Source organism: Corvus moneduloides, chromosome 1 (genome assembly GCF_009650955.1).
Source record: "Corvus moneduloides isolate bCorMon1 chromosome 1, bCorMon1.pri, whole genome shotgun sequence".
NCBI lineage: Eukaryota > Metazoa > Chordata > Aves > Passeriformes > Corvidae > Corvus > Corvus moneduloides.
Window position 1 is genome coordinate 102,497,349 of NC_045476.1, and position 26,806 is coordinate 102,524,154.

A 26,806-nucleotide genomic window follows, 5' to 3' on the forward strand; every position below is an offset into this window, starting at 1 on the left:
TCAACTCTTCGCCATCTCCACCTGCCAATCAGTTCTGGGGTGTAGGCCGGGCCAGTTTGGTTCTCCGTTTATACAGGACATAGACCTGCATGCTCTGAATATATTTGTTTAAACAAGAGGTCAGTTGTTAACAGAAAATGGTATATGCCTTGCTGGGTAATGGGAAAATGAAGGCAATACTGTCATGATGATGGTTTTAGAAACAGAGATTGTTTTCTGTAGTTCCTCGAGTATGACAGAAGACACCTAGCTAAGTATTGTTAAAAAAAGGTGTTTGCTAGACTAGTAGTAAGTGTTTGATGAGCTTAATGCCAAAGATGGCAATGCAATTTAATAGAGTGACTTCATAATCCTGTAGTCATTCAGTATTTCTGCTTCTTTTACCTTGGTAAAGAGCAGATTTAATTTTTTTTTCCCTTCTCCTATTTCCAGTTTTGTGGAAGTAGGTTATTTGTAGTCCTCTATAGTTTTGAGGTTATACATTAGCAAGCATCATATTTTTAACCCTTGCAAGTTAGTGTTGATTTTTTGTAGTATAAACATAGTATATGCCTATACATGTGGAAACAAAAGTCAGAGATTTATTTTAAAGCTTTAAAGGTGGATATGTGGTGTTGGCAAGAAGCAGAGTGTACCCTAAGGCATCCTTACATTGCCAGTTGGGATTTAAGCTTTTATACTAGTAAATTTTACTGTCTAGGTTAAAAGCCAAATTCATTCAACCAAATTAATCTCTGGATCTTTTCCAGTGTGGCAGAGTTTAACCAGGGACAAGTGTAGCTGTTTGGTTAAACATTAAAAGATGCTGTTGATTTGATAGTTTTTTAACTAATATTAGAGTGAGCTCAAAATGAAAAGAGGTTTTGAAGTTTTTGCATGGGGATGCCATGCTGCCAATAATAAAATGGATCTTTATTTGTTTATTTATTTATTTAATCAACGTGCTTGCCATGAGTACAAAGCTGGTAATTTAACTCTCCTCCTACAGGGTCCAGCAGGCTGATCCCTGTAGGCAGATGCTGGTGGCCACTTGGAAGTCTATTGAACTGACTGCAAAGATTTGATCATGTGGGTCAGTCTGTACAATTTGGGGTTTAGTTTCAGAGACAGTGATTCACTGTTGCCTAATTTTGGAGCTCAAATAATTGCTTGCTATCTGTGCTTCTTTTGAAGTGTTCTTAACTAGGGTGTAAAAGCAGGTAGTTTATGTTAAATGGCAGGAGAAACAGTTTGCCTGCTGCATGAAACCACTGTATTTGTGTACTGGCGTAATGTGTGTAATCCATCCATAAGTTTATGCATTCAGTGTCCTCCCGGAAGTGTCAGAGATCCGCAGTGCCCCCGAGCACTAGATCTAGCATTTCATGTTCAGATGTAGTTTTCAGATCTATAAAGTGTCTGCATCCTTACAGCTCCCCACTGGCTGTGTTTTTCAAGACGTCGAGGTGCTTGGTTCTCCTCCCAAGTCAGCTGTGATTTATGCTCAATCAGAGAGGACTGAGGCAGCCCACTGAAGTTACCCTAAGGGAAGCTTTCATCATCAGGATGATTAAAAAGCCTCGTTTGGCATATGATGCAGTACCAGTGTGCAGGATAGCCCTCCTGCAGGTCTAGGGCTCAGGCCCCAGCTGATGCTTCTGCCCAGGTACCTTAAGGATGGCAGAACCACAGGTGCAAAGTCAGGAACAGAAGGAGCAGGCAGGAATGGTTGTTCCTTGTTCCTGTGGATTTTTCTTGAAGCAGTAAGGGGAATGGGAAAGAAGGTTTAGGAAAGCTGAATTACCAACTTGCGTAAATGAAAAACAGCTTAATAAATGCATTGCTGACATAGCATAGGTGAGATCTTTTTGCCCGGTTGCTCCACATGCCCCGTTGTGGCAGCTGGGGCGGTTGAGCAGGGTAGCACGTATCTGCTCCCCTCTGCAAGTTTTCATGTTGCAACTCCTGTATGGATGTCTTCTGGCCGAAAACTTCTCTCAGGCATCACTTTAGGAAGCATGTTTTGACACTGCCATCTTGCATATGTGCTTAGAAGGAGTCACTGCAGGTGTCACTGCAAAGACAACTCTTCTCTCGTGTGTGGTTGAAAGGTTGCAAAGCAAAGAAGTCAGTGAGAATTACTTTATTTTCTTTGAAGAAACCAAACCCTAACTCTTCCTCGTTAAAACTGCAGAAATGTTACAAAAATGTGTATCATCATTGAATATATCTGGGAGGAGGTCATTAGTTTTAATATGAAACATTGGGTTTGGAATGCTCCAGATCCAGGGCATGGTATTGCAAGTATAACATGATTTGGGTAAACCAAAACGGTATTTTAACATTTTGTTTTGTGTTTTGTTTGTTTCTTGTTTTTTTGTTTGGGTTTTTAAAATTATTTTAAACACATCAGTATATGCACTTGGGCCCTTCATTGGGACCTGTTTGTGGAGAGGTGACCTTAACAAGACATCCTGGCCCGGGTGGGTTCCAGCCTACTCTACTCCTTCCTTCAGCGGAAAGGTTTGGTATGGAGTGGCTGATTCAGTATTGAGAGGTATGGTTTTTTGGGTCTCTTTTTGGATTTAATCCATGTGCTTTATTGCTCCTTTTTTTTTTTTTTTTTGTGGTGGTGACACTGACATTTGTGAAAACCAGGTCTGCTGAGAAACATCATTAACACACTAGATGTCCTATGTCACTTTGCCAGGGTGAGGAGGAAGGGATTTGGTTGGGATGTAGCAATTGGCAAGTATACTAAAGTGTGGTAAGACCAACTGGATGCAGTCACCGGGGTGCAGTCAGATTTGATTGTCCTGTGCTTAGTTACTCTTCCTGTGGTTACTGACAGGTGAGGCATCCTGCAGTGTAGCAGGCATCTGCATGTTTGAGCTAGGTCATACAGTAGCTGATCTTACAGATTTAGTAATCTGGAGTGGTTTTGCAGCATAACAAAAAGAGTTTGCACCCTACTTCAGATTAATGAGATCTGTCTCTTAAAGCAGGGGTTTTAAGATGTAATTACTCTGTATTTATATAACAATCACTTACTGTGGTGGGAGGTAGCTTATATAAACTTTTCTTTAGGATTGTTTTTGTTACTGTGAATGAAAAGTCAGTTTTCTTTTTTTTTAAATAAAATTTGAAGGTAAAATCAAGCTATTTTTTCCCCCTGTGCATAGGTTGTAACCATTGCAGTGGTGCAAATTGCAATGAAGGTGTTACTGCTTTATGTTGATTCAACAACATGGAAGTTCTGCCATGTGTTGTATGGGTCTCTTCTTCTTTCAAGCCCAGTGGGCCAGACTTCTTGAGTAGCCAAATCTCATAAGAAAGAGCTCCTGTCTCTTGTGGCATGGTGTCTCTCGTAGTGGCCATGCAATGGAGGGCAGAGCCCTGGTGGAGGGGTAGGGGTGGAAAAGGTGGAGACCTGAGGGCAGGACTATAGCCTGGAGGTGTTGGCTCACCTCCATGGAATCATTGAGACATTTTTGTTTGAGTTGGGGAGTGCTTTGAAGTCCTCCGGTGGAAAGCCTGCCTCCTCCCCCCGTCTTAGCTTTCAGGTGGGTAGATTTTTCTACCTACACTTTACCAGAAGTGTAGGTTTAGCTGCCTGTACTTTACAAGAACAAAATGTTTCCTGTGGCAAACAGAAATTGCATGCAGGAAGCCATGTTTGATTTCTCAATTCTAAGTCTCTCTGTTCTTACAAAAGAATAGGTTTGATGAACTTCTCTTTGTTCCACTTGTTAAGTTTTAAAGGAAAGGATTCAAATTGTGCTATTCAAGACCATGTAAAGTATTTAAGTCGTTGTCTTGTCGAACAGAGAAGACCTGGGGGAGTTGGGAGGTGGAAAGGAAGAGAAAACAATACCTGTTCAATTAAAAATGCTGGTGCAGATTCAGGAACCTGTAGCATTTTTATGCCAAAACTCAAACAGCAGTTTCAGTTCAACTGTTGACTGACACAATCATTGCCCCTGTTTCAGCATCTGAGTAACTGTGAGGAAATACCTGAGTATCTCCTAGTTGCTGATGGTATCTTGGTGACTTCATGCAGTGAGGTATGTTTTCTCCCACTGGTGCCTGAACACATGCTGCTGCCTGGGCTTTCTTCTATCCACAGTGGACAGGAGTGAGCACCAGGCTTCACCTCTGTGCTGCTGCCTATCCTTGATTAAAACTGTTGTTGCCTCTCTTGATGCATGGAAGCACATTCTTGGATGTTGAACGCTGGCATCTTACTTCTCTGTTAGGAGTGAAGGCTGCCCTCTTGAGCTTGGGCTTATGAAAATTGCTACCTTAGTGGTTTTTATGAGGTTTCCTTCTTCTGCTTCTGTTTGTTTTTCAGTAATTGAAACTTGCCAGTGTTTGAAATTTGCACGTGAAATTTTAATTGCTAAATAAAACTTAAGTTATTGATACAAATTATGAGGAAACCAGTTAACAGCTTTGTGTTTCTTACTGTTCTGGTTATGCCTACTAGGAAACTTTAAGGAAATATATGAAGCTGTCAAGGTTGCAAAAGCAAGAGTCTTGTTCTTGAAGAGAAGAGACTTGGATAGCTCATAAAATCGCAGCCTTTGGGTGCTGCGCAGAAGTAAATTGAAGTCATTATGACATTATGGCAGAGAGCATCTGATCTGCCAAACTGTCAGTGTTTGATGGACGTGGTATCTACTGACACGATGTTGCATGAGTGCCAGCCAGTTTCTCTTTCTGTCAGCACAGTGTTGATACTGCCAAGTGCCTGTTACTCCCTCGAACTACTGCACGTGTAGAAAAAGCTGCTGATCAATACTATAAAAGGGCAGTTTATGTTTGGTGATTATCAAATGCATATTGATCTGTTTTTCGGTTATGGGTGTGTAATGTTAGGAAATCAGTGATTGAGACGATTGAAGTATTGGTAACAGATAATTTCTCTAAATTACAACATAAACATTTGCAACACTTAATAACTTGCCAGATATAAATAGTTTCCTGACAGCTTTCCAGCATCAGTTTCATTTGGGAGCTGAGTCACTAACACCCTAAAGTTTAGGAGGAAAAAAAATCAATGGAAGTATCAGGAAGTGACTTTTTTTTTTTATAGTATGTTTGGTGTGCTTTTTTTTGTTTGTTTGTTTAACATAGCGCAAAATGAGCATCCCAAAGAAGTGATTTTACCACCCTGCTATGACTAAATGCTTCCAAAATGAGTCTGGAAGCAGGTTCTGAAAGTGGAGATGCAGCAGAAACAAAGATGAAAGTTGAAAGAGCAAATACTGATGTTATGCAAGATAGAAGATGAGAAATGATTCAATAATGGTTACAAGCATTCATACAAGGGAAGGAAAACCCCCCCAGATTCCCACTTAACAATATTGATTCCACACTTGGAAAATGAACTGCAGTTTATTGTATCCAAGTTGTAGAGAATGCTCTCCGCTCATCCAGGGAGAGGTACGACAGGAAGGTTTTTGCTATGTGCTTAGACAACAAAGTAATACAGGAAGGATTAAAGGACTTCTCCGGTGAAGTCATCCTCTATTTAATGCTTATTGAGAAAGCACTACCATCTTGTAGTCTTGGCTGAATATATTTTGGAGGGTTAAGGATATTTCTGCCACTGTATGTGTGACTGTTGAAAAGAAGATCAAAGCTCCAGTCTTTTATTGGCATCCTCTCATAGCAAGGGTGTGTGCTTTGTATTTTACTGTGTCATAATTTCTAGAGGGTTGTTTTTGTTTGGTTTTTTTCTTGTTTTTGTGTGTTTGATGGTTTGTCATCTCTAGTACAATGCACAAATTAGTTATTCAGGTAAAAACTGTAAAATCTGGATGACCTAATTATAGATTTCTTAATTTGCACTCCTGTGTCCTGGTATTAAGTATTCCCTTACTCAGAAGAGCTGAGTACTTGGAAATCCCATCGCAGTCAACGGGAAATGCAATAATAAGCACTTTGGAAAGCAAGCTTTCCTTGTTAGGCACTTAAGCATGATGGTTTGTACAGATACCCGAGACATGAAAATTCTTTACTTAAATTAGTAACCTAGTTAGTATCTCCAGAGCCAATTAAGTGTTTGAAAAATATTTGCACATCATTTGGGAAATTTCAGGTTTAGTTTTAAATAATTCTGAATGTTGTAGGTATTTTTGCTTAGAGCAGATGACTAGAATTTGATTGTGTATTTTAAGTAGTGTCTTTTTGGAAGAAATTTTCAAGTTTCACAGTGGAATCTCTGATTTAGTTTTTTGTTAAATCTACTATGTCATGATTCTACTCACACTTAAAAGGTATGAGTAGTTTTGAAAATAAGAGTAGCCCCACTGGATTTAAGCAGATTATTTATGTGTGTGAAGTTACTCAGTTGCATAAGTGTTTGCAGAACTGGGACTTGTGTAAAGGTTCAGTTAATGGCTTAAATTTCTTTTTGTTCCATTCTTAGTAATTTTATTTTTAAGATGTCTGAAAAGCTTGTATTTAGAGCACAGCTCACTCACTGCATTTGGTTTCAGAAAGGAAAATCATTTTAGGTCATCTTCTCTTCATGTACAAGGAAAAAAATTGATGTGGAAATAGAACGGATTTTGGCTTCATGCATGTTTCATCAGTGATACAATGGATTCATTCATAAACCTTTAGTAGGATGTATTTTGATATTTTTCCTTTCATTGTAAAACATAGGTGCAAGTTTTCCTGGAGAATTAACAACACAAAAGCCTTAATTTAGAGTTATAATTAGAAAATGATGACTTTACCATTTGCAGCAGTTTAATGGTTTTATGTGGAACGAGAACACGAATGAGGCTTTCTCGAATCCAGGCCACTTTAGGACACCGTGAATAATGTGCAACAGATAATTTTGTTCAAGCAATATACAACAAAATACGGAAATGCTAAGACTACATGTCTTTAGGAAAGTGTATTCATAAATGATCAGTTTTAAATACATCCTGAAATAGTTCCATACACTATGGACATGCTGTGAAGCTCAGGATGTCCTAGATTTCCTCAGACAATATAAAATACTTCTTGTTATTAAATTTCAAGCAGGATTCACTATGTGTCCTTTTTTGTAGTTGTTCTGGGTAATACCTGAAAGTTTGATGGTTTCAGACAGTTTTTAGTTTGCTCTGCAGACAAATTGGGGCATTTTCAAAGTAGCGGTTAAAGCAAACTTAACTCCCATGGACTAAAGGGTAGACCAAAAAGTACTTCCCTCAAAAACACATACTATAATCTCCCTCCCTCTGTCTTTCCCCATTTTCCTCCTATGTGTAAGAGATTTTTTTTTTTTTCTTTTCTAGCTCTGCATTCTTGAGTACTTATCACCAAATTATCTGATTAACTCTTGTATAAAAACCCGATGAGGAGACTTACAAAAAGCATAGCTGAAGTTTTCAAAGGAACCTCCATAACAACATTTCTAAGACTCTTCAGCTACTTTGAAAATTTCAGTTCATGCCTCTCTCCCTATCTGCCTGCATTGGGCATCTCTGCATGTGCAAGTATATAGAATGTACTGTATGGTAAAACTGGCTAAACATCTGTTTCAAATTAAATGTAGTCATTGACAAAAGATTGCTTTAGGCTCAGGTTATTTCACCAATATTCTACGTTGAACTTCTATTCAAACCCAGTATTGCCTATTCACAGTCTGAGGAGTTGGAGTGAGGCTTGAGTGAAAAGAAATGTCTTCATGTGGCTGGGTGCCAGAATGAGCTGACCTCTCAAAGACATTTGACCTGTGGAACTCACTATGCCGAGATATTATCAGAGTAAAACATTACAGCTCAGGCTAACTAATGGACAGGTTATGACATACGACTTTTGGCATAAGAGGGCTACTCAAAGCATGAAGTGAAGAAGACACATTTTCAAAGAAGGATGCTCTTGCCTACTTCGAAATCACTTTGTGCCCTCTGAAGTTGGGGTACTGGTCTCATCTCTTACTGCTTTTCTTAAGATGAAGGATGGCTGTGGTTTTAGAAAGGTTTTTTTCATCTGAACCACTGCTATAGTGGCTCAGATTTTAAGGAAATATCCTCATGATTGTGCATGCTCTGTTATTTTGATACCAAATATGAACAGTGTGTGTCGCAAAAGGGAACTTATTATGATAAAATTGATTTTTAAAAAAACCAGTGCAACAGTTAAGCTTAGTCAGCCTTAGTAAAGCCACAAAATGCTTGCAATGTCACTGAAACTACACTAAATTGTATGACAAGGAATGACCTGGCAGCACTTGATTGTCCTGAGAATTTTTGTACAAGAGGTTCCAGTTCATATTAGAAACCAACACTGCAGTATTAGGAAAGCAACACATTGCTGTGGTCTGCAATTTACGTATTATGTGCTTCCCTGAAGATTAGCTTTGTTAAACCAGCCACTGCTTGCAGATCTGCTTCAGCAAGACCGAATCTGAGGCTTTTTTTAAACTTTTTTTTCTTTCCCTCAATGATGAAACAAGCAGAAGCAGACAGACTTACTGCATGTTGCTTCTCCATTCATGGAAAAGATGAATTCAGAACTATTAAGACAGTTTCCTGTTTAAATTGCTGGATTTTTTTGTTGCCCAGAACTGGAATTCAAATGAAGCAAGAACCACTATTTCTCTCTGACCTTGACACATGTTTGCTTTTCTTGGCCAGCTGGAAAAATGTTAGAGCAAACTTCATGGCAAGACACTAAGAGAATAATTAAAACCTTACATGTAGTTTTTCAGCTGTTGGGTTATGTTTCTTTAGAGAATTGATTCAAATAATTATAGATAAAAATAATTGTAACACTAGCAGAAAATCTGCCTGTGGATGCTAGAGTTGAAGGGTGAAGAACTGTGATTTTGTGCACATTTTATGATTGATTTTTGATTATTGTGGTGACTCTCCCTGAAAGATTTTATTGTGCTGAATGAATGTGACCAACTTTTGACTTCAGCCTTTGTTTTGTAAGGTACTTGAAATGAGGAGCGCCTTTGGTGCTCAGCAGCTGCATTTCTTCCTTTAGTGCTTTCATCAGTGCAGAACAAAAACAATAATGTGGAGATAACTTAATTATAAAATGCATAGATGTTGTTTCACTTACTTGCTCAATAGGCCAGAGACTTGGGAATATGAACCAGTGAAGCAATAAGCATTCTTCTAATAAGGATGCATTTACAAATGAAATAGCTTTTAAATTTGGTATTTCTGTGCTGTGCTAAAGATATGTTGTGTTTTTATGCCTTGGAGTTTAGTATGTTCATGTCAGGGGGTTATTGGAGTGGTTTAAATATTTTTGGGTTGCATATCCCTTATAAGGAAATGCAACATGATACAAGGTGTTGCACTTTTGAGTTATTTGATGTATATGGAAAAATACTTCTCTGTTTTGTGAAAAACACCACTCTAATAATACCAGTACAAAATGTGGGTCTTTTCTCTGAGCCCCACGCTGTGCAGTTAAAACTAAGCTGGGCTATGAATTGCTCTTTTTTGCAATACAAGCACAAGCTCCATATTGGCATAGCTCACCCCTGTAATTAGCTGCCGCCGCACAGGCGTGGTGGCCAAGGGTACAAACTATTGCAAGCACATCTCTGGATCTGCATGTGTTGTTTTCATTTACAATGTTAATGTAGATGACAAACATTGCTAATATAGGGTAATTAAAGTGTACATCTCTAACTTTCTGACATCTCTGCAGTTTGTTTTATTTTTGTCTGCAGGAAGCATTATGAACTCAGAAAAAGCTGTAAAGAGAGGTTAATGGAAGTTACTTAAAAGAATGTGAGATTTAAATGTGAAAGCCTGTAAAATTAATGCTCTTTCTCTTATTTAGATATTAACATGTATTTCATGATTTCTAAATTACTTTGGTCAAGGGCTTATATAGATTCTGGGTTAGAAGAAAGACTTTAGAATAAATGTTGGGATGAAGGTTGATAACAGATGAGTCCAACTCTTTTCAATGATTTAAAGTTGTTATTCATTTAAGTTAGACCTTGCTGCACTGGTACACATCTGGTCATTACTTTCTTTTGGCAGGATTTCCCTAACAGTTTGCGTTCATTAACAGCTACCAAGTGAGTCTTTGAAAATAATTAAAATTTTATTTGATGGTATTTGTAATACGATGGCTGTATTGTTGCTGGAAAGTGAAATCAAATGTTTGTTAGCCACAAAATTTCTACAGATGAGCTTTACTGTTTCAAACAGAGAAACTATTGGTTTTACAGTGAAAGGTGTGAAGTTTGGTGTGTGTGCCAATACACTGATAATGTCCTCTCTTCATGGTAGCATACCCTTTACTCAGAAAATCTGTACTGAATGCACTTTAAATCTTACTGACATCTTTTTGTATGTCATGATTTAAGATGTAAAAACTCCCTGTCATTAGTTACCAAAGTTTATTAATTTGATTTTTGTTCCTTCCCTTTGGATGCAAGATAATTGGTGTGAGTTGGTCATTCGATGGAGGCACAAGGAGGCTGTCTCTGAAGCCTCTTGTAGGCAGCCATGGCAGTGTCAGGTTTGTAGTAAGGGAGGTGTCTGTGTTCCTGGCAGCCTGCGTGGTGGGAAGTAGTGACGTGCAAACAGAGCAGGTAGCAGAGTGGGAGATGTGTGTGCTTTTAGAGCTTTTTTTTTTTGTTTGTTTGTTTGTTTTTTTGTTTTTGTTTTTTGTTCCAGGGAATCTGCACTATTTGCCTTCCCAGTTTGAAAGTTGTGTTGTCAGCTCTTTTGGAGACTGTTGACCTCTCACAGATGTTCATAAAAAGGTGGGGAAGGGAGTCCTCTTTACCTTGCCAAGGCGTGTTTCTGCTGCTGTGCCAGAGGTGGTGGCTGTGCTCTGGGTGGCTGCAGCGCCAGCTGTTTTGCAACTTGCCGTGGAAGATAAGCCTTGCCCTGAAATTCTGCGGCCACATAAAAGTGACTCCCCACCCTTTGACTGGAGGTGGCTGGGCTGTAACATCTGAATGTGGGGAGGCCTTTGCCCTTTTCTTGTACAGCAGCAGATGGCTTTGGATTCCTCACTAATAGTCATGGGAACATAAGAGGGTCTGAACTGGGACAGGCCGAAGACTCATGTGCCCCATCCCTTATCTTTTCTCTGACAGTGCTTGGTGGCAGCTGCTTGGGGAAGGAGCATCAGAAGCCTCTTGGGGTGCTCTCACAGTTTGACCTGTTTGCAGTTCAGTGACTAAGCTAGAGGTCATATCTGAGTCTTCTTGGTTTCTTAGCCTGGATGGGCTTTTCTTTCTGGAATTTGTCCATTTGCAAATACTAAGCTTTATGTGAATTGGGTAGATAGTGGTGAGGTGCTAGGTAAATTGGGTACTTTCTTAAAATTTTGGATGCCTTGCTTTCCAGCTAATGTACATCCTGTAGGCTCAGGCAGGGTTTAAAAAGAATTCTGGTGCAAAAGGAAATAATTCTAAATGTGTAAGAAAGATAAATGTCAGCCTTCCAGTTTAAAACAAAAACTGAAGGGCTGGTGTCTCCCTTCTTGTATGGGTATAAGCGTGCAGTGGGTGCTAAAGTCGTCACAGTAAGTCAGGAGGGACACCTGTCTGGCTTAGGTTAGAATTTGACCCATGGTTTGTAACTGAAGCCTTGAGTGGGTCTAAACTTCTAATATGCTGGCAGTCTTTCTGCAAGTCCCGAGATGAGAGAAACTTGTTGATTAAATGACCTGTATCCAGCTGCCCTAATGGGGTTCCCAAAAAGCAGTTGACGCATGCAAGAGGTATCATGATGACCAGTGACAGGGCCCATTGGTGGCCAAACTCCACTACAGAGGCTGGACCAGCCTCAGTTGGTCCAGCCATGTAGAAGGCGGCATGAGGAAGCATCTAGGTAACAGCATGAGACCAGTCTTTGTACCTTTGGTTTGTTATCTGAAGCATATGCAGGAATGTTGTCTTCCTAAGTTCCAAATTGATAATATGCTAGAGAATAAGTGGTGAAACAGAGGCTATTCTGGACCTTATTTTCCAGCATTATTGCTGTATCTCAGAGGGTTGGTCTGTTGACTTCTCCTTTATGGGATACCTCTTAATTTGGGTTGAAACAACCTCTTAGTGGTTTCAGTGTTAGCAGATGCTGCAACTGCCTTTAGCTGTAACCAGGAAAGACACAGTTTTGCAGATGAAAAACCTAGTGAGACATAGCGGGGTTTGTCACCTCCTTCAGAGCTGTCTTATCTTATAAAGGTATCATGAACATCTATGCTACTTATATTCAGGGTTACACTAGAAACATTCTGGCAGATCTTTCTTTTGCCTAATTTTTTGATTGCCTGTACATCCTGTGGAGTAAGTGGAGACTATGCATGCTCTGTAAATTGGACCATCCTTCCACCAATGCACATATGGAGGGATTGTTCTGTCCCCCTTCATTAGATGTTTATAGGTGAGCTGGTGTAACCTTCTGAGGAGTATTTTATGAGTGAAGCAGCAGAGCAAAGGAATACCACACCTGTTTGCTTCAGTTATGATGTTCCCACTTAAAATTTTTCAGTGGAGAAGGTAGGGATCATTTCCTAAAGCCCCTTTTTCTGCAGTCCAGGTTCTAAAAGAGAAGATGTAAGCCTGTGAAAACAAAGTTCCTTGACTTCGTGGTTGTTGGAAGAAGCTTGAGATATGACTGAGTGTACTGTAAAAGCTCAAAAGACAAATAAGAGAATCCACAGCCAAGATACAGTCAAAAACCTCTCCTAAGTCGATGGATGTACCATATTTGAGTACTTGACCCATGAGGTTTAGTGCTCTGAGTTGGCAGTACTATAATAACCATTTCAATTGTGCTTTCTGTGCAAGTTTTATCCATACCTGGTTTTGGATATTGTATTTAATTAACACCTTGATTTTATATGTTAATTGAATGAATCACATTTGAATTAATCAAGTTCAGGAGATTCTTGAAAGCCTGTCAAAAAAGAAATGTGACAGAATGAGGAACAATACTTCTAGTTGTAAACCTGTATTTTCAGAATCGTGGTATTGAAAGGAGTTGTCCTGCTTGAATACAAACCTGATACAAGGGTTTAAGGAAAAAGTTTCCTTATGTTTACAAAACACTTGATTATAGATAAGGTGGTGTACTTTTGACCCCATACATGGTAGTAATAATGTGTGTGTTTTTCTTTCAAGATTGTGGGTTTTTACTGCTGGTGAAATTGAGGCTGTTTTTTTCTTACATATATATGGCAAAATTTTTCTTGTGAGAAAATCATCTCTTCAGATTATAAACAGTAGCTTTGATAAATGTACCCATTACTTAAGGAAGTGAATACAGGTGTGCTTATCTAAACCTGTTTAAAAAAAACCAAAATCCCAAATCCTCTGAAGTATTAGCAAACGTTGTAGCTGACTGTTGTAAACCTGCCAAAATTGTTTTACACCTACCTAAAAATGTGCTTTTAGTCAGGCATTTTCTACAACTTATGTTTGCTATTTCTACTGAAATACAAACCTCCCTGGTGTAGATTGGTTCTTTTTATTTGTATGCTCTTTGTTTAGTGCTGCAAGTGGCATAGCCATGGAGTACTAAAGGTAATATATAGTTATAAATGGTTTGTTTCAGTAGTAAGAAGTGTCAGGTAACTGTAGTCTAGCAGTCATTTATATATAGAGCAAGTATAATACTGTGCTGTTACATCATGATTATTTAGCACTATGGTGTAGAAATGTATTAAATAGGGAGTAAATGAGTAATAAATGGGTGAGATGCAGAGAAGTGAAAGCGATGGTAAAGATGGATAACCTGAAATAGGAGAACGGTCTTTATGTATGTGGCCAAGACAAATGGCGTTTGTGTGTTAGGAATAGCATCACAAACATCCCATAATGAACCAGCCACGCTGTAATCCATGCTTATTTGTTGTGTAACAGGTTTAAGGATTTAGTGGTGTGGCTCAAATTCTGCTTTTGGAGTTAAAGAGTCACAGTTATGTTGTGCTTCTCTAGTGGAAAATCTACTCACTTCAGCATTGCCCTGAGGGGTGAAGGAGTGTATTTCTATTTGCAGAATGGTAAAATCGGTGATATAAAGCACCATGCCCATGCTGGAGGAAAGTGAGTTTGAAGAGCTTTCAAATCATACCTACAGTCCCAGGTGTAGAAAGAGACTAACTCCTGTAAGAAGAGTATGTCACTGAAGTGAGCATCACCTCTAAGGATCTTACCCTTTAATTTCATGTTCTGCATAGCCTAATTTTTTTCCAGTTGCTTGTGAAGAGATGGAGAGAGAAGTGCAGCACTTGGATTCTATTTGTCATTATGCTTTTTGTTTGTTATTAAATGTAAATGCATAACATTGGCTGGAAATGTATGTTTCAGAAAGGCAGACAGGCTAGAGGTTAGTGACGTGATTTATGCCGTGTTAGCTTCTTACTAGCTTAGCTTTACCATTTATTTGATGGTCCTTTTGGTTAACTTAAGAGATGAACTCTGGGTAGGCAGAAGAGGGGATTAGTTTACTTTCAGAGCTCATGGGAAAGAAGGTATTTCTCAACTTCTGTCTGTACCTCTGATGAAAAGAGGGACTTTGACTCTTTGAAAAGGTGAATCTTGACTTTATAATGATAATTTGCTCTTAGAAATTATTTGAAGTTGGAACATTTGGCACTGTATAAAAGTACATAAAAGAGCACGTATAAAAGATCTCAAGTTCCTGCCTTGAGGAATATACATACCAATTAGAACATAGCAATATATAGTACACATATTATGTATTAGGGGCAAGGAACTATACAAAATTGAGTGATGGATTTAATTTTGGAAAATAATTTTGAGTCATTTTTGGAAAATATGCTTTCAAAAATGAATGAAAATGTAATGAAAAACCAGGTCTAAATACAGTGTCAGAACACAAGCTCGTAAGTGGGAAACCAATATAAAAGATGTATTAGGGAGGGTGAGTCACTGCCCACACAAAAGAGAGTAGGGTGGAACTGTGTAGGTCCTTGAAGAATGGTGCTTGAACGTAACATGCGAGGCATATGGCATGGGTGTTGGCATCCTTTGATTTTTGGGAGAGCAGAAGACAGGGGGGCAAGTTACAGGCTTGGTGGCTAGAGATGATTCTATTGTAACTGAGGATATAAAAGCTTGAAAAGTGGGCATCTTCTGTGGAAGAGGACAGAAGGGGCAAGGAGACGGCATGTGAGTGTGTTGGAATGTCCTGGCAAACAACAAGCCAGTGAGCAGGGACTGAACTAATGAGGGAGAGCCCAAATGGAAGAATTAGTCATGAAGAGCCCAAACAGGTTTGGGAAAGAGAAGAAAGTGAAAGTGCTCCTGGAAGAGGCAGAAGTGTTGGGGACAACTGAGAAAGGGCTGGAGGGCAGGCAGACAGATGGGGAAGAGTGGGGAAAAGTCATGGCCTTTAAACTACATCTGCGGGATGGCAGTGGCTGGGAAGGGAGTGTGAGCCTGGCATCTGGCCTCAGGTGATCCAGAAGGAATCTGACAGGCAGGCAGTGTGTGTGGACAGCTGGGGCTGGGAGGCATGGTGGTGACGGAGGTGGGGTGGAGCCAGGTCAGAGAGCAGCAGTAAGAAGGTCAGTGCCACAGAAGTGGTGTGGGGGCGGGTGGGATGGACAGGGACGTGGGCTGCGGTGGAAGGTGCAGCAACATGTGCAGTGATGGTGGTGTGTTGAGTTCTCTGTTGTGAAGGGTGGTGAGGGGAGCGGGTGTTGGTGGGTGCATGTGGTACACACACTCATTTCTTTGAAATCAGTAATAAAGTCTAACTAATATTTTGTGATGCAAACAGATTGGTGTTCTTGGTGTATGTAATTCATGTTTTTCTTACCAGTTGATAGATTTGTCTTGCAAGTTTTAGTTGTAGTGTATCGAAAAATAGATAAACCAGCAACAGCCTGTGCAATAGACCTTTCTTCCTTACAGGCTTGCTTGCTTGCTATGCTATGAGTGATCATTTCAGAGGTTTTGTTTTGAAGTAGTTGCTCAGCATTTGAGTGTTGAGGCTGTTAAGAGAGTATCTAAGTAGGGGTGGGGTTTGTTCCTTTACTTTTTTCTGCTCTTAACTCTACCTTCCTGTACCCAAGGCCAGCAACGAGCTCAGGAATGGTTTTGGAGATTGATGTCCATCCAGGCCCTTCTTTTTCACAGAGGATGTAACACAGAATCATTTTCTGCACTTGGGTAAATTTCTGTCTATCTTTGGAGTTCTGGGAAAGTGCCTTGTACACTGTAGGTGAAGGACTGGCCCAAAGGTTCCAAGTGTTTGATTAAATGGCAAGGAGAAGTACATGTACAGAGTAGTTCCGAACAGAGTTATCGGGGCTCATCTTGTGATTCCACAATGTCCTGACCTGCCAAATTCTGAAGCATGCTTTACATTGTGCTGTTATGTGAGCAAAGTTGACAGGGTTGGTAAAATGTGCTTTGAAATTGTATTTATAAGGACCGGATGGAATGTTTGTCTCTTTTAGGTGATACATTACAGTGATGTTCCACAGAGATAGTTCAGCACTTCATACCAAAATAAGCCAGGCCAACAGACAGCTGAAAGATTTGATTTCGGGTTTAGTTTCTTTTCTCCTGACTGGAAGGTTTGAAATCCAGAAAAAGTCATCCTGTGCTTTGTATTCATTTGGCATACAGGAATATTGCTTTCTTCCCTTTGTGTTTAAATAAGTATATGAATGAAAAGAGGACAAGAGTAGTTATTTCAGTGTGCAAATCAACTCATGCTTTATGGTTATGCCACTTTCATTGTACTGGCTATACCTGTTTGCTTTTCTGTGCTGACAGGGAAGGGCCAATACAAGATTCAGTATATTTCAAAGTTGGATTTATCACATATGTAATGGAAATGGCTTTTAATGATGATAACTGCAGAAAACTCTAAAATGAACTGTTGGAGTAATGCAGCAACAGCTGACTTCTTTAAAACTTATGCTGAACTTAGGAACTTTTGATCCTTCTTTTAAACTGCTAGCAGTCAGCTGTCTTACTGCTACATGTAAGATAAGCTCATCATCACAAATTACACTTATGGATGGATTGATCTTCAGGGGTACTGTGTACTTCAGTTTAAAGAAGGTGAAATGAAGGTATTTCTGAGACACCGGCTGTCCACAGATTGGCCTTTAGCACTGTCCTCTGCCAGTTTGGGACTGGTGGTGTCATGGAGCCAAAGCTGTGTGCGATTTAAGCAGCGCAGTAAGTGCTGAGTCTCAGCTGGTGTAGAGCAAGCTTCAGCTTGGCTGGTGTGGGATCTCTGAAGTGCAGTGTCTTTGCTTGGGCCTGGGCATAGTCTGCATGCTTGAAATTCAGAAATGCTGCAGAGTGTGGAAAAACTGTAGTTGAAAGTCTTAATGAATTACCTGCTTAAGTTCTTAAACGTTTAAGAAAGCTTCCTAAAATAGAGCTTGTCCATGCTGTTTTGTGTTTTACAAGAGCTTACAGTGAAATGCTTTATATATACACACAGACACAGACACATACATATCTCTACACACACACACACACAAAAAACTACCCCAACATCTGCAAATGTGTGTTTTGTGAGTTTTGTGTTGCTTCTCAGTGCTAAGCAATGCTATCTCAGAAGGTAATGTTTAAGAGAACGCTTCTATGGTTTATTGCATATGATTATTCCTCCTTGTATTTCAGGGCACAGTCCCTCTGCCCTTTCTGTCCCACTCCTTCTCCCCTCCCCCCAATTTTTTTTTGTTTTTTTTTTCAATGCACTCTTCTTGCTTTTGTTTCACTGCTTTACAATTCCTTTATAATACTTTGGAAGGGGAATAAGTAAGCAAACAACTTGGTGGTGTTACTTCAGAAATAATTTTTGTTACAGTAAGAAATTAGTAGTTCATCAAAGCACAGTGCTGTAATTCTAAGTCTGTTAATGGGTTAACGCTTGGCAACACTTCTGTTTGTAAGGTAATGATTTTACTGTTGTAGTTTGAGCTGTAGGATATATTAGGTATAAGCGAAATTAATTTATTACCTTGAATTTCTGAATTCTTCACACAGCTTATCTTGCAGCAGTGGCCTATAGAAATAATATTTACTTTCCATTGACCTGGTGAACACATAACTGTGGCTAGTAAACTTGTTTGGTATTAAACATACAGCTTTATGCATTGAGGTCTGCTATGGACAAGTTGTTACAGCACTGCATGAATCTACTAAAGCACTGAAGTTTGTTCCTTACTGGTGTAATTGTTAGTTGTGACAGAGGAATATGGGCTCTTAGGGCAAGGTTGCTTTGTGTAACTTTTGCTGGGGTAGGAAATGAACAATTCAAAATGTTTACCTTCAATTATGCTCATGTTTTTCTTGCATTCAGGTCTTGATGTACACAGCACAAAGACATTCCAGTTTTAGTTAGCGGTACAGCTTCTGAATTGATACAAATTGATTTCATGGCACTGTGTGCAGTTATGGCAGCTGAGGATGTGGTTTGTGTGTAGCTTGCCTTGATGGGGCAGAGGAAAGAGGCAGTGAGAAGGGGTGGGTATGTGTCTGTGTGTGCCATGTACTGCACTCTTGCATTTTCTGCCAGCTGGTGATCCAGTCCCTGTTCTTCTATACAGATAATGTAAAAATTGCAAAAACCCTAAGTATTTCCTTGTCGTGACACTGCAAATAAAAACAGATACTTTAAAATTTTTTACTGTTGTAAGATACAGACTGAGCTTGGAACAGAGCATATTGACAGAAAAATACCCCGCCCGTAGAGCTTGAAGTCAGCCCCCCCACACTGAAGATTTAAAATGGCCATGTTACAACCCTGTGTAAATTGGTCTGCAGTGGAAACCCTAACAAGATCATTAAATATAAAAGCACTATTGGATGCTGGGAAAATATTGTGCTGCCCATATATATATGCATCTCCATAGACATGCATGAATAGACAGCATCAATGCCATCGATTTGAATAAGGAGGTAATACACAGTATTGAGGTGACTCTGCTTGTAACTGAACTTATTTTTTTGTTTGAAACTATCAGGAAAGTAAATGTTTCTTCAATGTTTAAATCTTAGGCTTCGGGAATAATCAGCCACTGAAGTTAACGCCCTTGGTGGGTGTGGCCAAATAGGAAGACATTACTGTTACACTGAAGTAAAATGGAGGGGGTTTTTTTGTTGTTGGGGTTTTTTAAGTGGGGGGTTTTTTTTTTTGAACCTAAGTTCAAACCTAACTTGAACCTAAGTTGATGCTTATTTTCAGAATTAATGATACTGTTACAGCATGTCAAAATAAGAGCTTTTGACTTGCCGGTATATATCATTAACGGCCCTAGGAAAAGAAAAATCACATCTGCACTGGTGCAGTTCTTGGCTTTTCTAGGGCTGATCAATAATCGTATTGTGCATTCATTCCCCCTAGCCCCCCACCCTGCGAGGTCAACTTTAACTACTAGTCTTTACATTTCAGAAAAAGGACATAGACTGCCTTATGCATTAGTAATATCAGTCTCAGTGTTTCCTTTGGGTCTAATTTACTGTTACCCATCAAAAAAATCGGTAACTTTTCTTTTTTTTAATTTAGGTTCTTTATCTGTAATTTTTCGGGAGAGCTTTTCTCTTCTGCCTTCTGGTGCTGCTGTGCTGAGAGGTCTGAGTAGAAAACTGGACTCAGGATGCTGAGGTTTGCTATGGTTGTGTTATTTAAATGGATCCTCTCTTGATTGTATTGTAGCATCTGACAATGACAATGGGAGAACAACAGTTTCAGGGCCTCATGTCTGGATGGTAACACAGCTGCTGCAATAAAGTCTTGTTATGGTTGACCAGTCACATTTGGACAGTTATTTCTAATTAGAAGTTCTTATTTACGTTGCATTAGAAAATAGTTTGAAGCAAGCTGGTAGATGTTTGGGTGAAGTTAGTTCATATTCTCCTCCTCGCCTTGAAAGATTAATGTTGCTTTTTGTTTTGTCCTGCAGCCAGAATAAGTAGCCTTGAAAAAATCTTGCTGTTAAAATAAGCTTTTTTTTTTTTTTTTTTTTTAAATAAAATGTAATGGTCTCCAGCAACTGCTGTAAAATAAAGGATTATTGTGGGTAGTTCTGTCAGTGTTAGACATCACCAATAGTTTTAAGTCTTGTGATGGCATTTTGTGATTTCTGCATTGTTGGGTTTTTTTCCATGAAAGTACTAGTGTTACTGATTCCCTTTTATTCATTTCTTCATATTAGGGGGAAATGTAGTTTGTTCATAATGGATTATTGATTGGTCTGCGAACAGCAGAAGCCCCAAGGCCTTGTCATCAATGGTACTTACTCTCCCAATAGTGAATGCATCGCTTCATGCAGCCATTCGCAACCTCAGTCTGTAGAATATAAGCCTGTAATTGTTACTCTTGTGCAGCACAGTTTTTAGGGAGACGAACTCTTCATTGTCATTATGGGATTTTCCCCCTCAATTTGTTCAAAGAATAGTCCCTTTGTTTTGGTAGCAAGATAAAGCTTGTCCTAGATGTTAATGATACATTTCAATTCATTGCTTAGAATACTACAGTGTAACTAGTAAAGTACATTTCTTTGTCTCTCAGAAGACAAACACGCACAGTACACTAAAACACAAAATATGTACTGAGTGGGTGACAGCTCTGTGTTTCTCAACATACCCTGTAGCAGTGAGAAAACAAACTCCCCCCACCCTGCCTTGCTCCTGAACTGATTCCTGAGGACCCACAAAAAAATCTGGGTTACAGAGGTTTTGCTGACTTCATTTTGAAAGCGATCACCTTGTTGCAAATGCATACCTCCAGCTTTTTTCAGCATCAGTGTTTTTACCTTTATTTCATGTATTTGTTCCCGTGCTAGGGGTGGGGCATCAGTTGGGAAAGGCCTGACTCTGCTTTCCTGGCTCCCGCTCGGAAGCCTGCTGCAAAATGTCATTAGCTCATGGAGGGAGAAAGACACAAAAACACATGATGTATTTGGAGAAGCTCAAAATAATATCTCAGGGTTCAGACAGCAAACTTTGAAAACGGGAAGAGCTTCACCAGCTGCGGGGGAAGGCTGGTTGAAAATAATTAGACAAAAAAAGTATTGCAAAATGCTGCCCAAGGATTTTAAAAGCCTGAGTGGAAATAGATTAATAGAAATTTCTTGTTTGTTTTTCCAGAAGCTTTTTATTTTTCTTTTTCAGTCCTGTGTCAGTTTTGGCACGCTTAAACAGACTTCAGGAGGTCTGTTGTCAGGATTGCGACTTCTAATAACTGAATATATTTGGAAAATTTGTCAGTCTTCTTGGGATTTTTTCATAGGGCTTTACTGGGTTAGTTTGGATTACTCTCAAAAAATTCATTCAGAACTGTGCTGCCTTTACCGTTATAGGTTGCAGAGTGCCAGAATTTCCTGCAAATTCAGGTACAGGCTGACTGTTTAAAGATAAACTTGTTCTTCTGTGCTCTGGTGTAGTCTGTGGTCCATAGTCTGGTGATATGGTCTATAAGAGGCATTTAGGTAGGACTGGTGTGTAAATAAGGATGGCAGGATTGAGCCTTTAGTCAGGGTGATGGACTGATGATGCCTGTAGGATCTGGCTGTTCGGAAGAAGCCGTGTCCCCTCCCAAAGTGAAGAGAAGGGTGTGCAGTTAGGGCAAGGCTGGTGTGTGTGGAGGACAGTCTGTAGCCTGGGAAGAAGACATGGAGGGGGAGAAGGGTCTCTGCGGTTCAGTGAGCTTGAAGGCTGGTAGGGCTGCTGTAAAATGTTCTCTGTCTTTTGTCTCCTCTCTTCTGGCCTCTTTGCTCTGAATGGCAAAGCCTGTTAGGCTCTGAGGCAACCCGAGCCTTCTCAAATCAGCAGAGAGCCTCTCTCCAGGTGGCTGTTCTTGAAATACACAACTTCCTCAAATTCACCTCGATATTTACGTGCTACGTCCTATCATTTCATCATCTAGAAGGAATTTCAGTAAGATATTTTTCCACAAGATCATGATTCCCCTTGGCTTTCTTTTTTTTTTTTAAGTCCTTGTTGCTCTTGGCAGAAGAACATGGTGGAGTGATTGCAGTATATGTTCAAACCTCTTGGAGATTAGAAGAGCGATTATTTCTCCAGTGCATTTATCTTTCAGCTGGGACTTGAAATACACCCAGACTGCAAGCAGCTTGTTTTAAAAGATACACTGAGCTATTTGAATAGGTCTATGTAGCTTCCCAAATTGTATTTTCTTCTTTATTACTTACTGAAGAGTTTTCCCTTCTTGCTACTATAGACCATGCAGTATGATTTTTAAAATCATGTTTAATTGAAGAGAAATTTAAAAGAAATGTATGTTTGCTTGTTGTATGTTGGAACAGGAATAATTTTGTATGTTTTTCTCTGTCTGCACTGCACAGCATATTTGTATGTAAGAAATGAATTTGCAATTACTTTTTCAGTGTGGTATCTTTTGAATTCTTCTTTTCTTGATTTATCCCCCCTCACCAATTTTCCTGTGTTGTTTATTTTCAATTTCTCATTTTACTAATTGTTTCCCAAGAGGCACAAAAGGTCCTTAGGGGGCTCTGTCCTTCCCTGTGGGCAGTCCTCAGTAACTGGTCCTCTTCCAGAGTATTAAGGTGGGATGAAGAGAAATGTGTATTTCAGAGTTCTCTGACGTTACACGAAGTGCTCTTTCCCTGTACTTCTCTGCATGCTTCATTTCAAAGCTAAATGAGGGTCTTGCAGAAGTTGTGAGGATGATGCAGCCATGCACCAGAGTACCTGCCGAGCTGCCAGCAGGGACAGGCTACCACAGCCTCACTGGGAAAGCCACAGATGATGATGGAAAAGATGCTGGGGCTCTCTGGTGAGAACAAGTCACTTTGGTCAAATGTGCTTTCTCTGAAAGGAAGCAACTCTGTCTGAGTTAATTTTAAAAAACAGAGAAGTTTTGATGCCTAAATGTTTGAAATAGAGTAGATTCTGACAAGTAGTTGCTTTAAGAGGGTAGGAAGGCTTGTTTTCCCTTCAGGGGCACCAGGGGGATAAAAAAAAGTTTGTTAGTATTTATTCCCATGTGGGTCAAGGCAAAGAATCTAGTGAGGCAATGGTGCAGGAAGAAACCTTATAACTAAAATATTTGGCTGTGCAAAGGCATTTCTCAGCACAACACCCCTCCTGTTTTTGGTTTTTTTTTCATGTTTCTTTACCATCTTGCTTTATATATACCAAACTTGCATGTAAACAGTGATGATAGCTGTATTTTAAAGGGGCTGAAAATGCCCCTTTATACCGGCCAGCTGCTTCTTACACGAACTGCTGATTCCTCGTTCAACAAAATAGACTGAATCTAGTTCCTGTGCCCCTTAGAGTATCACACCTCTTCCAAGTAGCTGGATGGCATTTGCCATAGACTGCAGCGCCATTAAAACACACAAAATATTTTAAAAGACTACATATTAATTTACAATTTACATTTACTTGTGTTTTCTTATGGATTGCCTCTCTGCTAGTGGGGATTTCTCTGCTGTGACAGTCTGGCAGGAGTCCGCAGGCTGGGTGTGACTGCTGTGCATTCTGTGTGATGAGCCAGTGCTACGGAACTGCTGGGTGAGCTTGGACCCAAGCAGTGAAAGGCTTGGTTACCACCTGAAATTACTGAGAGGTGAAACACTTTTGGTAGCCTGAGGGTAGCTGGAGATGGCTGCATTCCATGCATGCTGATAGAGAATTATTTCAGAATACTTTAAAATTTGGAATTATTTCAAAATACAACTATGTTTATCATCACAGCCGGAAAGAAACAGATAACTCTGGCAAAATTTTACTCCTAATGAAAGAGTAACCGGTGTTGCTGGATTTACCATTTGATGTCTTCCATCCATTCTGCCACCTTCGATGTTTAGTAATTAATCCTGAGATAAAAATTATTAAGGCAGAATGTTATTTTCTATTGTTAGGATTCTTTACAGGTATTTTTTTCCTTATTTTGTAAGTTCAGTCCTCTAAATTGAAGCTTTTTTAAAAAGTTGTTACTTTATTTGCACTTTCCAATGAACAACGAGCTTTGCTGTTCTGCAGAGACCCCTCTAGAAGAGTTACTTTTAAGTAGCATTCAAATGATATGAGGAGCAAGAAGTGAGCTGTTTATATATTTTTGTTTGTGTCAGTCAAGTTACCAAAGCCTAAGGCTGACCTCTACACACCGTGTAAAGTAAGCTCAGGTTTGGTGAACACCCTTCATCCCCCTAGAGTTTTGTCTGTGGAATATCAGACGTGAATTTTTGTGAGTCTTACATGTGTATGAACTCAAATAATCCAAGTCTAGGAATACTTTATTTCAACTATTAAAGTCACAGATTGCAGTGCACTGGCCAAGATAAAGTAATAAAGATGAAAAAAAATTCTCAGAATATTTTTGTGAAGACGATAACACTTCCATTAAGTATTTTAGACTAATAAAATTATTCAGTAGTTTTTTAACTCTGACATTTTTCCCCCTCAGGCCTAATTTAATATGGGACTAGGGGGATCTCCTGTGAGTGGCTAATACCCTTCTTATAAGTAATGCTTTCTTCATAGCCTCATTTTCATAACTAAGTTTCATTAATGAAAATGCTATAAATAATTAAAGTGAAATATGTCAAGACTAAGCTCAGGGAATCTGTGGCCAAGTAAACAAAGGGACTCTGAAGCTTTGGATCTACATGTGCTTGGACTGCTGCATACAGCATTCTTGTCTAAGCTTGGCTCTTAAAGCTCTTTTGAACTTTCAGACAGGAAACACTGCAGAAAGTTGAGTTAAAATGGGCCCTACATTTAAAAATAATAAAAAAAAAGGTAGTTAGACTAAAAACTAGCCTGCCAATAGAAGCAGTGTTCTCACTGGTATAAGCTGTAGAAAATTATGAATGTATAAAACACATGAAGAAAATTGTTCCCAAAGCTTTCTGGTTTTTTTCTGCAATGGTGTGGAACATTTCAGAAGAAGCTGTTGCTTGCATTTAGCATAGTATACTTGAACAAGGACCTGGTGGGTTTTTTTATGATTTAATGACTTTTAGGTTAAATCTTTGATTATAAGAGTATAGGTTGCTAGTTGGCAGTTTTAGATTGTGGGTCAGATAAATAAGATGTTGTTACTCTAAGTTATTTCATCCACTGATAGGCAGTATAAACTGCACTGGTATTTGCTGTTTGGTGTGTTTGTACCTTCTGGTGCAGCCACAACTTCAGTCGCTCACATCCTTTATTCACCCAGAAAGTTTCTTCTGAGGCTGTCCCTCAGTTTGGTTTTAAATTACTAATTTCAAAGGTTAGTTTAGATACTGTAGTTTGTAAACTTCCTGCTCATATGGACTTCTGAATTTGTGATACCTATTTCTTCTTTTTCTTTATTAATAACAAAATGCTTCATTCAAGAAATGAAATTGCTTTTGTAACTCACCCCTTAAATGTTATTGTCAGCTCTCTGATGAAAAGGTAGTTCGGGTTTGATGCTGTTTGATAACTCCTAACATGCTAAATGGATACTAGATATGCAGAATATCCAACCCAGAAATGAATGCTTTGTAGCAAATAAGAGGGCTAGATTAAATTAAATGTAATGAAGTTCTTCTGTAGCCTGTGACTGAGATGAGAATTGCGACAGTCTTGCCTTGCTTTTTGTTAAGATTGTGCTGGTGATGTGATTAGACTGTTTATGTACGTATTGAAGAGACTCAGAGGTGAATACAGTGACAAACCTTAAAATTTGCAGCTGTAGATCTGTAGCTCTTGGTTGAATCATAGATGTCAAGTGATGGATGTGGGAATATATGGTCTTGTTAGTGCTCTGCATATTTTTAGCTACATTTTGAGAAGCTGATGTTTTCTTAATGTGGCAATAGATCAGTTCTCTTCATTAGAGAATGCTGTGTTCTTTGATCTTAGTCATGTGGTGTTTGTAGTCCTTAATGAGGATAGGAGGGTGGGAAGATTTTGTTTCACAGTGTAGTAATTGGAAAAGAAACAACCTATGTGGATTTTGATCATTGTTTTTTGCTGTATACAGGGTGGGGAGTTGCTGGTGTGTTCCATCTTGCACTAAGATACTGACCCTTGAATTTAATCATGAAAAGATAAAAAGACATTTAAACTTTTATTAATCTATTCTGTTAATCAGAGTTTTTTCTTGTTTTGCTTGTTTGTTTATGGTTAAAATTCTGTTTCATTGAGGTGGGTGGTGGTGTCATTTCCTGTGTGTCATGTTGACATAAATCACTCACATTTCAGGTAATTTGATCCATACATTATCACTTTGCTTTGTTAGTTTGAGACTAAAATTTATACTTGGAGGAGTTTTGTAGTTTACTGTCCAGCAGGAAATAACTTAGTTTTCATGAGTGCTTTGTCAGGCTCTGCATTCTTGTTTGCTCTGTAATCAAAGTACTGAGCGTCCTCAGCCTTTGCGCCTGTTCTGTGCCTGCTACTTCAAGCACAGCAGAGCTGTCTGAGACACAAAGTAATGCAGTTGCCAGCAGGAATATGATACTTGCTAAAGTCTCTAGGAAAGCCTTTTATCTTTGGCAAGTAAGTATTTTACATGAAATTACACATGATGGTAAAGCCACAGATTTAAAGTGTAATAACCCCCACAAGAAATGTTTTCCTCATTTAAGGTGTATTTTTAGCCACTTCTGCCTGGTTTTAAAACAAAAAGTACTTTTCAAGTTTGCACTTCCTTCAAGACACTGATAGCAGTGTATGGAAATGAGTATTTGCTCTTTTATGGATTTTACTTATTTAGTAATTATGCTTGTCACTGAAGTCTAGAATATCAACAGAAAGAGAAACTACTGCCTTTTGGTGCAATAGATTGTCATATGGTGCGCTTCTGAATGCGGAGTGAGTGATGGAAGCTGTTGAATTCAAAACATGAATAGGTTTGAATATATTTAAGAA

The 26,806-nt window shown here is 39.2% G+C and overlaps 1 protein-coding gene across 3 annotated transcripts in view; it reads left to right on the top strand.

The window, feature by feature from the left end:
• ZNF516 (zinc finger protein 516) overlaps nucleotides 1-26,806 on the top strand; it is a 102,987-nt gene that overhangs the window by 15,669 nt on the left and 60,512 nt on the right. The window contains exon 1 of one of the 3 annotated variants that reach the window (XM_032120624.1): nucleotides 4,022-4,043. The exons of the other annotated variants lie outside the window; for them this stretch is intronic. The gene's annotated coding sequence lies outside the window, so the exon portion shown is untranslated. Of the gene's footprint in view, nucleotides 1-4,021; nucleotides 4,044-26,806 lie in introns of those variants that run through there. 3 annotated transcript variants of the gene reach the window in all.